Source organism: Melanerpes formicivorus, unplaced genomic scaffold, assembly GCF_026170545.1.
Source record: "Melanerpes formicivorus ecotype bairdi unplaced genomic scaffold, bMelFor1.0.p_v2 SCAF_142, whole genome shotgun sequence".
Taxonomy (NCBI): Eukaryota; Metazoa; Chordata; class Aves; order Piciformes; family Picidae; genus Melanerpes; species Melanerpes formicivorus.
The window spans coordinates 272,062-284,169 of NW_027142494.1; the positions used below are offsets into that span (position 1 = coordinate 272,062).

General features: G+C 46.3%; 1 protein-coding gene across 1 annotated transcript in view; it reads right to left on the minus strand.

The window, feature by feature from the left end:
* Positions 1-12,108, minus strand: part of LOC137456875 (zinc finger protein 184-like) — a 102,106-nt gene that overhangs the window by 22,391 nt on the left and 67,607 nt on the right. The gene's annotated exons all lie outside the window — the stretch shown is intronic.

Genomic DNA, 12,108 nt, shown 5'->3' on the forward strand with positions numbered 1-12,108 from the left:
CAAGATGAGGCTTGCTGGTGAGAAGCTGTGGAGGGACAAGTCATGATTAGAGAGGGCTAGTGAGGGCCCTTAGGCTCTTGTTCTGAGCTGTGCTGGAGACACTGCAGCACATTGAAGTCCTGTGGAGATGAGCCAGGGGCACCTGGGGATTTGAGTAGGGAAACATTGGTTGAATCACTGCAGGCCTTTGGAATGGAAGACCTGTAAAGGTCCCTTCCTACCCAAACTAGCCTTTGATTCTATGATTGTATGCCATGGAGATGTCCCAGGCATACTGGGACCAGTGCTGTTCAATATCTTCCTCAATGACACAGACATACATAGAATACATACATAGAATGTATGTGAGGTTGAGGTTGAGGCACACTCAGCAAGTTTGCAGATGATAGAAAGCTGAGTGGTGTGGTTGATAAGAAGGAAGGACAGGATGGATGTCATCCAGAGGATCTGGACAGGCTGGAGAAGTGGGCTCAAGAGAACCTCAAGCAAAGTGCAAGGTCTTTCACCTGGGTCATGGCAACCCTCAATATTAATGCATGCTGGGGGTGATGAAACAGAGCAGCCTACAGAAAGGGACTTGGGACACTTGTAGGAGAAGGGCTGATTTCAGATAGCTTTGGAAGGTTATGCTTGGTCTCTGAGTAGGAAAAGAATGTAAACACCTTGCAACTGAAGGAGAGAAATTGGGCAGAATTTGGTTGGATTTGTTAAAACATTGTTTTGTTATTTTAGCCTATTGTATGCCTTGATGACAGGTATGCCAACAGAGAATAGCCAATTGAGATGTGACACATGTGCCTGCTGAGAGACTAGAGAACTTTGCTGTATAACGTAATAAATGTCTTCCCCTGCTTACACCTTGCCCTGGGAGCTGTGCTCAGGGTGGGGGGACAGCTAGACTACAACAAATGGTTCTTCACCATGAGTGGTGAAGCCCTGGAATGGGTTGTCCAGGGAGGTGGTTGAGGCCACATCCTTGGAGGTGTTTAAGCCCAGGCTGGATGAGGCTCTGGCCAGCCTGATCTAGTGTGGGGTGTCCCTGCCCATGGCAGGGGGGTTGGAACTAGATGATCCTTGTGGTCCCTTCCAACCCTGACTGATTCTATGATTCTATGAAATGGTGACCCCTGACATGCTCCTTGAGCAACTACAGATTACGATTCCCATTGGCACCACCAACAAATAATTTTGCTTCATGGAGACTGCAGAGATGATTGTGTTCAGCGGCGTCACAGATGGTAGACTTTAAGATGTTAATCTCTGTGAGATGATGATTATGCCAGAAGGGAAGCCTGGCACTTGTGATGCTCCCCAGCTGAGTTTAGGATGAGGCAAAAAGCACAAAGAGAGAGACATGTGGTGGTTTGAGCCTTAACTGAGAATTAAGAGCTCAGATAGGGGGCAAGGCTGAGAATTCCTCCCTCACTTTCCCCCTCCTCTCTCCCGATCGAGAGAAAAAGAAAGGCAAGGAGCAAATCTACTGAGAAATGATTTGGAGTTGGTTTGGAAGTAGAGAGGTAAAAAGTTTCTTTAAACAATATACATATATATATATATACACAAAATAGATGTATAGATACACATATATTTATGACAATAACAGGAAGGGTTCACAAGGGTCAGGAACAGGGATGGAAGGGGAAAAAATGCATACAAAACCAGTCCTTTGAAGTCCTTTGAAGAGGCCTGGATGTAGCAGGGAGGAAAAGGACCAGGCCTGACCACATAGCCTAAGTTATCCTTTGAGAGATCAGGCAGGTAACAAAGAAGTAAGTTCAAAACTGTAGGATGAAACTTTCTGTCTGAAAGGAGTAACTGTTCTGTGTTCTGACCTTGTAAGATAAGTGGAAAGGAATATGAACTTGTTACTGAAATGCAGCTGGAAGTTTTGTTCTCTTTAACCATATATTATGCCAGTTCTGTTAGAATGTTCTAATCATCTCAACCTGAGCATTGTCTCTTGTATGGCTTACATCAGTCTGTTAGACACGCTGCCTTACACAGCTTCTGCTTATGCCATAGAGTTAGTTTTAACTTGCTTGCTTCTGTGTATGCAAAGAATGTTAGAAAGGCCAATCAAAAGTGGTGTTCTATGGAAAAACAGAAAGGGGGAGATGTGGGAAGAGGTTGTTTTCAGATAGCTTTGGTAGGCTATAGGGAAGATTTGCCTTTGCTGGAATTAGAGAAAGCTATGGTTTGTCTTTGACTCTGAGAGTAATGTAAACACCTTGTAACCGAAGGAGAGAAGCTGGGCAGAATTTGGTTGGATGTGGTAAAATATTGTTTTGTTATTTTGAGCTATTGTCTGCCTTAATGACAGGCATGCCAGTAGAGAATGACCAGTTGAGATGTGACACAAGTGCCTGCTGATAGACTAGAAAGCTTTGACACACTTCACAGCATCACAAAGGTTGGAAGAGAACTCAAAGATCATCAAGTCCAACCTGTCACTCAACACCTCATGACTAAAGCATGGCACCAAGTGCCACATCCAATCCCCTCTTGAACACCTCTAGGGATGGGGACTCCACCACCTCCCTGGGCAGCACATTCCAATGACAAATGGCTCTCTCAGTGAAGAACTTTCTCCTCACCTCCAGCCTAAAATTCCCCTGGTGCAGCTTGAGACTGTGTCCCCTTGTTCTGGTGCTGGTTGCTTGAGAGAAGAGACCAACCCCTCCTGGCTACAACCTCCCTTCAGGTAGTTGTAGAGAGCAATGAGGTCTCCCCTGAGCCTCCTCTTCTCCAGGCTAAACAACCCCAGAGCTCCCTCAGCCTCTCCTCACAGGGCTGTGCTCAAGGCCTCTCCTCAGCCTCGCTGCCCTTCTCTGGACACCTTCAAGTGTCTCAATGTCCTTCTAATGGCCTTGCTGAGGTACCAGGTTCTGAAGAGCTTACAGCCAAGGCCCCTATCAAATTTTGAGAGCTCAAAAACAAAGGTCCATGGTTTTAGACAGTGCTTTACAGTGCTGGGCTCTGGAGGCAGGTTGCAGCTTGTATTAATATTTGAAGACCAGTCCAACAGTCACTGTACTTAAGGTAAAGTTTTCATTTTTCCCTTTTGTTTTCCATTTGTTAAAGACAACACCTCACTTTACTGTACAGTGTAATAAATGTCTTTGCTTGCTTACAGCTTGTCCTGGAAGCACGTTTGAGATTAATCTACCATCTATATTGCAACACTCTCCAGCAGCTCACCAGGCCTCAACTAGGCCTCAACCAGCCAAAACCTGCCCTCCACGCTAAGCCTCAGCAGGCCCAGAGCAGGCCTCACTGCCCCCTCAAGCTGAGCCCACTAGGCCTCAACCAGGCCTCAATGCCCCACCTCAAGCTAGATGCATGAGGCCCCAGCTGCGCAGCAAGCAAACAGCTTGGCCAGTGAGGCTGCACTGCCACACACCCAGAGCAGAGAGGAGAGAGAGAGAACTGGCTGTGAGCTCTGCTTATAGAGATAGCTGCAGCATTATGGGGTAGAATAACAGTTGACAATGTCCTGTTCCTCCCACTGGGCTGGGCTGTCCCCTGGAGGGATGATCTCTATGGGAGGAGAGTTAGTCCTTAACCTACAACAAGTGTGCAAAGAAAGCATAGGTGAGAAAGAAAGGTTCTGGTACAATTTATTTGTCAGGAACTAAAAGTGGGTGAGAAAAACATCCAGGGTGTCCTTGGTGGCCATCAAAGTAATTTGAGGAGGGTGTTTGGGAGACCCCAGACTGTTTACTCAGGCACAGACACACAAATCTGTCACTGAACCATGCCTCATGAAGATGTAATAGGGAGGAGGAATAATTGCATGAGGCAGGGGTGAGTTGGTCATAGCTCAGGTCCAAACAGCCACAAGAGCTCTTCCCTGGGGCTCCTGGGTTCTGGAGCCATCCCCAGTGTGCCCAGTGCTGAGAACACAGAGATGCTGCTGCTTGTGCTCAGCGGTGCCTAAGGAGTGATTCAATTACGACATCCTCCTTACCCCTCCCAGTCAAACTGGGCCTGGCTGATGATAAACTCAGTCCCCTGGGCCCCTCCCAGTACAGACTGGACTCAGTTCCAGCACAAACTGGATTCCCTGGCCACATTCTAATACAATCTGTACCCCACGCAACACACACTTGATCTTTGTGACTCCTCCCAGCACAGCCTGAGCCACCTGTCAGTACGACCTGGATCTCCTGAGCTGCAGCACAAATGTGGTCTTAACCCAGTACCAGCAGCATCATCTCAGCATCTCCCAGTCCAGTCTGAGTCTCATCCCTGTGCAAAGTGCATCCCCCAGAATCTCTGATTCCATTCCAGTAGAGCCTAGGCCCCATGCCAGTGCGCACAGGACACCCTGATGCCATTCCAGGTCACACTGGGCTCTCCTCCCTACACAAACTGAATCTCTTTGAGCCTGCCCAGTACACACTGGGCTTTATGCCAGCACAAAGTGAATCCCCTGGACCCTTCCCAGAACAGAAACAGCCTAATTCCATATAAACTGGATCATATTACTCCAGCCCAAGTGGATGGGTCCCTTTCCAGTACAAAGTGCATTCCTTGGTCCCCTTCCAGTACCTACTGCCTCCCTCCACCTGTGAACCGGATACTCTGATGCCATCTCAGCACAGACTGGGCCACCCCAGTGCAAACTGCATACCCTGAGTCCCTCCCAGTACAAACCAGACTCCATCCAAATACTAACTGGAGTCCCTGATCCCATCCCACTATAGACTGGGCCCCATTCCACTCCAAGCAGGGTGCCTTAAAGATCTCCAAGTACAGCTTGGCCTTGTCCCAGTACAAACTGCTTCTCCTGATCCCATTCCAGTACAATTTGAGACCTGTCCCAGAATAAACTGCTTCCAATGGCATCACCAAGTACAGACAAGGGATTATCCCAGTGCAAGCTGCATCCCCTGATCTCCTCCCAGCCCAGAAATGGTTTTGTTCTACAGCAAAGTCAGAGCACATCCCACTACAAACTGGGTCCCTGTTGGTTTGGAACTGGAGGTTGTGGAGTGTCCCACCCCCAGGCAGAAAGGCACCACAGGATCTGGGAGGAACCATTCAAAAAGCCCTGGGATGGAGCAAAGCCTGACCACAGGCAAGAAGATCATTTACAGCTGTGCTGTGGCAGGAGTGTGGCTAACCAGACAAAGGAGTTCCCTGGAGTCAGCACTGCTGTGGCCACATCTGGATGCTTGATCCCTGGGTGTGGGAATGACCAGTCTGAAGGAATGGAGAGAAACTGCAGAGGCTGCAGAGGAGATCTGCCAGGATGGGGGTTGACATCTCTGTGGAGGGCAGAGGGACCTGGGCTGCTTCAGCCTGCTGAAGCACTGGGCACAGCAGTGTACACATGGCTGAAGGGTGGTTTCAGAGAGGATGGAGCTTATCTGGGGAGTGGGAAGAGACCAAAACCTCCACACAGTGCAGCTTGGAAGATTCAGAGTGGAGATGAGGTCAAAAAAATGTCCCTCAAAGGGCAGAGCATGAGGCCATCCAGAGGTGTCAGGAAATGGCAGGGAGAGCTGAGACAGCTCAGGGAAGGGATGGAAATGGCAGGGGAAGAGCTGGGTGGCGAAGCAAGATTGGTGTCAGCAGCCTGAAGGGAAAGAGCTGCAGGCAGGGGACAGTGTAGGACAGGCTGCAGTAGGGATGGCCAAGGGCTCTGGCAAGGCTGAGAGGCCCAACAGGACCAAGGTCTTTGTGCCCTTGACTCTGGCAGTTACCTCTGCCACCCAAGCCTGGGAGGAGAAACTTGGCTTTGAGACTTTGAGGTTCTTCTATTGCAAGGGCAGTGGTCAAGGCTTGGCCTTTCTGCTTCCTAGACCAAAGGCAAGTTTTTCTCCCCTGCACTTTGCCTTTGTCTCTCTGCAATCCTGGCCTCTAACAAGCTGCTCTAACGAGTCCCTGGGGAGCCTTTGGCAGTAACAAGCCTCAGTGAGGCCAATCAGTGCTTCAAGGTACTTTGGAGTTTGCTTCTGCCTTGGACTTCTTGAGAGGCTTCTTGGCAGTACCTTGGCAGAGTCTCCTGGCAGTACCTAAGGATGATGTAATCAGCCCCAAATACTCCATGGGGCTCATTAAATACTGCTGAACCTCTCATTATTGCCAAGGTTTCTGCAGATAATTGGAGAGGCACAAAGTATCTCATGAAAAGTATTTTTAAAGGGACATTTCATTACTTCTCAGCAGCAAACCACAGCAAAACCTGACAAGTTTCTACCCTGCTCACTGCTCACCCTCATTCCCCACCACCCCCAGAGGATCCCTGAGCCACAGGTGAGGGACACGATCTGGCTTGCCAGGGGCTGGGGGTCAGGGCTTGGCCCTTTGGATCAATGAAACCCCTCCAGGTTTCCTCAGCAGCAGAGCCACCTTTAGCTGCTTGTCCTGACCTGTCAGCACTGCCTCAGTTCTCTGCTCTCACCAGACCGTAAGGACATTTTCCCTGTAGTGTCCCCCAGTGGAACCAATTAACACTACAAGAAACTTCAGAGTTTGACTCTAACTTTGACTTCTGGAGAGGTTTCATCAGCTTCAGTCCCTGAGGTTTACCTGGCACCAAAGCCACCAGAGGGCTCCTTCAAATGCCCTGGGCTGATCATCTGTGCTGAGCTAGGCCAGGCTCCTGGGCAGCATGGAGCTCTGGCCAGGAGCAGCTCCCCTGCACAGCACAGCAGGGCTGAGGGCACTGCCAGGGCATCTCAGGGAGATGAGAAAAACAGAAAGAGCTTCAAGACAGCCAGGACTGGGAGCATGCTGAGAGCTCACTGAAGGCGAAGTCACTGCAGGTGTTGACATGGTGAGTCTGAGATGCTCTTGAGCCTTTCCTGGCAGGGTCAGCTCCAGGCAGGAGAGACATGGGCTGGGGATGAGGGGAAGCTGCCAGGAAGCCCTGAGGGAGGCTGTGTTCAGGCTGCTCTCTCAGTCCTTCTCTGCAGATGTCTCTGGGTGCTCTCTGCTGAGCAATGACTCTTTAGAACATCTCATCTCCAGGATCCCTGACTACTCTGCCTATCCTGCTGGGCTTGGAGCAGCCCCCAGGAAGGCCCAGCTCTGCCATAGGGCACTGGGCAGTGCTGAGCCTTTCCTTGGGGGTCAGCACTCTGTTCCCAGAGTCCTTTGATTCTCTTCAGGAGAGGCTGAGTCCTGCTCTGTCTCTCACAGCTGCACCTCTGGGCTGGGACAGAGAAGAGTTCACAGAACTGTCCTTTGAAGCAGTGCTGCCCTGCTCTCCTCAGAGCACAGAGAGCTGGGGGGGTCCTAAAGGCTAATTTGGGCAGAACATCTGCAAGGCAGCACAGGGGAAAGTGCAAGGCAGAGGGAGCAGCCTGATGGGCACAGTAGCTCCACTATAGCAGAGCCAAGATGAGTCCTTGGCAGTACATGGCCTGAGCTCCTGCTCCTCACAGCAGCCTCAGCCAGAACAAAGCAGATAACAAAGCCATTTCAGCTGGGGGATTGCTGTGCCCCCTGGAGTGCTTCTTCTCAGAGGAGTCTGTCATCAAATTTTGCTTTCTTTTCTTTCTTAGACATTCCCACAGGCAGCAGATGGCCAACAGCAGCTCCATCACCCACTTCCTCCTCCTGCCATTCCCAGGCACAAGGCAGCTGCAGCTCCTGCACTTCTGCCTCTTCCTGGCCATCTACCTGGCTACCCTGCTGGGCAATGGCCTCATCATCACCACCATAGCCTGGGACCACCACCTCCACACCCCCATGTACTTCTTCCTCCTCAACCTTGCCCTCACTGACCTGGGTGCCATCTCCACCACTGTTCCCAAGTCCATGGCCAATTCCCTGAGGGACACCAGGGACATCTCCTATGCAGGATGTGTTCTCCAGGTCTTCTTTTTAGTATTCCTAATTGGTGCAGAGTATTTTCTCCTCACCATCATGTCCTATGATCGCTATGTTGCCATCTGCAGACCCCTGCACTATGAGACCCTCCTGGGTAGCAGAATTTCTCTCCACCTGGCAGCAGCTGCCTGGGGCTGTGGCTTTCTCTATGCCCTTCTGCATACAGCCAATACACTTTCCCTGCCCCTCTGCCAGGGCAATGCTGTGGAGCAGTTCTTCTGTGAAATCCCCCAGATCCTCAAGCTCTCCTGCTCCACATCCTACCTCAGGGAACTTTGGCTTATTGTGGTCACTGCCTGTTTAGTCTTTGTCTGTTTTGTGTTCATTGTGGTGTCCTATGTGCAGATCTTCAGGGCAGTGCTGAGGATCCCCTCTCAGCAGGGACGCCACAAAGCCTTTGCCACCTGTCTCCCTCACCTGGCTGTGGTCTCCCTGTTTGTCAACACTGTAATCCTTGCCTACCTGAAGCTCTCTTCTATCTCATGCCCATCCCTGGATCTGGTGCTTGCAGTTCTCTACTCAGTGTTGCCTCCAGCCGTGAACCCTCTCATCTACAGCCTGAGGAACCAGGAGCTCAAGGATGCCCTGAGGAAAATGACGACCAGATGCTTTCAGAAGCAATAAACTTTTTGTCCTCTCCTGCAGAGCAGTTCTGATGTCACTCACAATCTGGTTTCTCTCTGGTTGGGTGCTGCTGGTGCTCTTACCCTTGTGAGAATGTTGTTTCCCCACCACAGTCTTTCTTCAGACCATTTCTGATTCAGTGTTGGCCTGTCTGCTGTGACCCAGATACTGCAGACGGGAGCAGCTGTGCTCCCTGTGTGTGCAACATGCAAGGAAAAATTCTTCCCATCTAGAAGTTCATAACAGAGACAGAGGAGTCTTGTAAAACTTCCTTTGAATAAAGAGAGAGTCCACAGAACAATTCCCTGTGGGGTCTCTCTCATTGCTGAAGGCACAGCTCCCCTTTCATCCTACATTTCTGGACACGAACCTCCCTCTCCCTTTCCCCACTGGCTCAGCTACTCAGGATTTAGTCTTTCCCAAAACCCCTGCTACATGTCCCCCTTCACACAACCCCTCCCTGCTTCATACATCCTATGCTCATTTAAATTAAGCCTGTGCTCTGGCCTAAAAGTTCAGCAGTTCAGGCTGTGTTCAATGTCTCCTGTCTCTGGACAGACCCCTACTGACTTACAGCAAGGTTCAAGGGAAGGGACTTAGCAGAGGCCCCTTTGTGATTTGCATACACATAGAGAAGGTGAACTGTCTGGCTCCTCCCTTTCTCTTCCAACTCCCTCTTAGCCAATTCTTCCTTTGTAAAGACACTCTCTCCTTTTGATCCCATCAACCCCTCCTCTTCTTGCTTTAATAATTGCCTTCACAAAATTCATTCCCCATTAACTTAATCTTTTCCTCTTGGCTCATTTCTGATGTTGGTCTTATTTGCAGATACATCATACTTCTCTTTTTTATAACCTTTTCTGGCTCACTTGATATGGCTACAACCTGCACCAGCCTGACTGCAGGATGGATAAGCCATACAAACCAGGGTATCAGACATGGTGGAAAGATTAGAGCTGCTGTTGCGCAAAGAGAGAAGAATGACACTCGTTTGACCCATGGCCCACCAGGCAACCAAAACAATGTGTCCCATTCCAGTCCTTTCCACGTATGGACTGGTCCATGAGCTATTTCCCTGCTGTTGGTGGCTATACTTATTGCTGCCTCCCCATTGTCCTCAGTCTTTAGGCACCAATCAGATGTATTACACTTTCCACATCCACCTCCTTCCTCAGGTAATAGACAGTCTGGAGAGTCCATTCTGGTGCATTGCCTCTCGCACCTGAGTTTGGTGTTTGGCTAATAGCACAAAGTACTACTACAAAGTAAAAGTACAAAATAACATCAATAATAATAATAATAATAATAATAATAATAATAATAATAATAATAATAATAATAATAATAATAATAAATAAAAATATTTAATATAAAAACAAATTTAACATAATAATAATTTTTAAATACCAAAACAAACAAAAAACCATAAGGGATTGCTAACAAAAAATAACTATTAACAAAAAACATAAGGACTATTAGCAAGAAAAAATATTTACAAAAATTTAAAATGAAAAATAAGGACAAAATATTAAGTACAAAAAAGGTTAAACAGAAAATAAAAAAGGAAAAAATAGAATAAAAAACAAATTTAAAAAATTAAATGAAAAAATAATTTAAAAATTAGATTATAAAATAACATTAAAAATTAATTAATACAAGATTAAATTATGATAAATAAAATTCAAGAAAAATTAAAAGCTATAAAAAAATCAATAAATAAAAAAATAGATTTAAAAGAAAAATAAAATTACCTAAACAATTGTTAAAAATTATAGGCCAAAAAATACAGATAGCAACAAAACAAAAATATTTAAAAGGCATATTAAAAACATTAATTACATTAAAAAATTAGATTTTAAAAATTAAATAAAAATAATTAAAATAAAAAAATAAAAATTAATTAAAATTATATTAAAAAATAAAATAAAAATAAAAATAAAAATAAAAATAATGTATTTTTTTAAAAAAGGCTAAAAAAATAATAAAACCAAAACAAAATAAAATTACAAAATTAAAAAATAGATTAAATAAAAAATTAATATTTTCTAAAATGTATTAATTTTTTAATTGAAATAATAATATTAGAAATTTTAAAAATAGATTAAATAAAACAAACATACAAAAAATAATTAAAATAGTTTTTTAAAAAATAATATAAGATCAAATAATAATAAATTAAAAAAATTAGATTAAAAATTAAAATTAAGAAAAATGCTTTAAAAAATAAAATACTTAAAAATTAAAAATAAAAATTAAATTAAAAAATAAAAATAATAAATTTCAAAAAGTTTAAAAAAGGTAAAAAATCTATCAAGAAAAAATCAACAAAACAAAAGAGAGGATGTATATTTTATAGCTAAGGGGGTTTAGTGATAGCAGCAAGAAATGTCTACCCCATGCCAACTGCAATCATCGCAATGAACAACGGCAGAGGAATCAAGGCCATGAGCACACAGCATTTCCCATGCAGTCGAACATCGATCACAACAACTGCTATGGTAATCTGGGATCAAAAGCATCACTCAGAAGAATGCACCACAGCACCGTGTGAATTAGGACTGGCTGTTATGATTGTTTAATTGTTGTGTGACTAGAGGAAATGTTCCTATGGATTTCTATGTCACCTCACCAGTTTGCCTTAGTTTTAAATAGATAATGGGAAAGTCAAAATTAATTATAACACAACATGCATTCTCATTTTAGGTTAAAAACAAACAAACAAAGAAAAGGCCTAGGCCATGAGCTAGCCCAGGGTAATCCAGGGATGGATCAGGACAGACAGAAATAGAGCACTGAGAAGTGTCCTTGGTGTGCTGCACCCTTGCTCTCCCAGCCTTGCACTGCTCTCCCTGTGGCTTGGGGGTTGGTCACCTCCTGCCAGCTCAGTGCATCTGTGCTTGGATCACAGCCAACAGGGAGCTGATAGAAAACTCTGAAGGTCAAAAACTTCAGGGTCTGTGCAAGTGGCAAAAGAACTCAGGATGATTCAGCATCCAAGGTTCTCCAGATGAGAGAAACAGTCAAGGATCTCCCCCTCTAAAAACAGTGACCCTAAAGCCAGAGCCTTGGAGCTCTCCTGGATCACAGCAGCTGTGGCCAGCATCTCCCCCACACAGACATCACTCAGGCACAACCTGCACCAAGGGCCATCACCAAGTCAGACTTCTCCAGGCTCAGTTCTTTTGCCCTAAGAATGCCAAAGCTTTGTGAGTGTTTGCCTTGAGCTCCAGCAGAAGGAAACTGAACTCCATGGCACCCTCTGCCAGCCTCCACTCCACCACTCTGTGTCTTTGGACAGACACCTTTGCTGTCACCAGGGACAAGGTATCTATCCTGCATTGAACCCATCCAGCTCTGTCCCTCTGTGTGTTTTGTGCTTCTCTCCAGGCACAGCCATAGAAATAGATTTGAATTCAGGATCCCTTGCAGTCACTCAGGGTCAGCCTTGTCCTTATCCACTCTGTCATTCAGAGGCTCTTGGATTAGAACACATTCTGCTGAATCACCTTGTAAGCCCCAGGTGGGCAGTGACAGCAATGGGGAGGTTGGGGAGGGTGAGGAGCAAAGTTGTCCATTCAATGTCAGACCTGAAGGACAGATGTTCCTGCAAATGCAGATGTCCTGCTGAGACAGCCTGGGTTG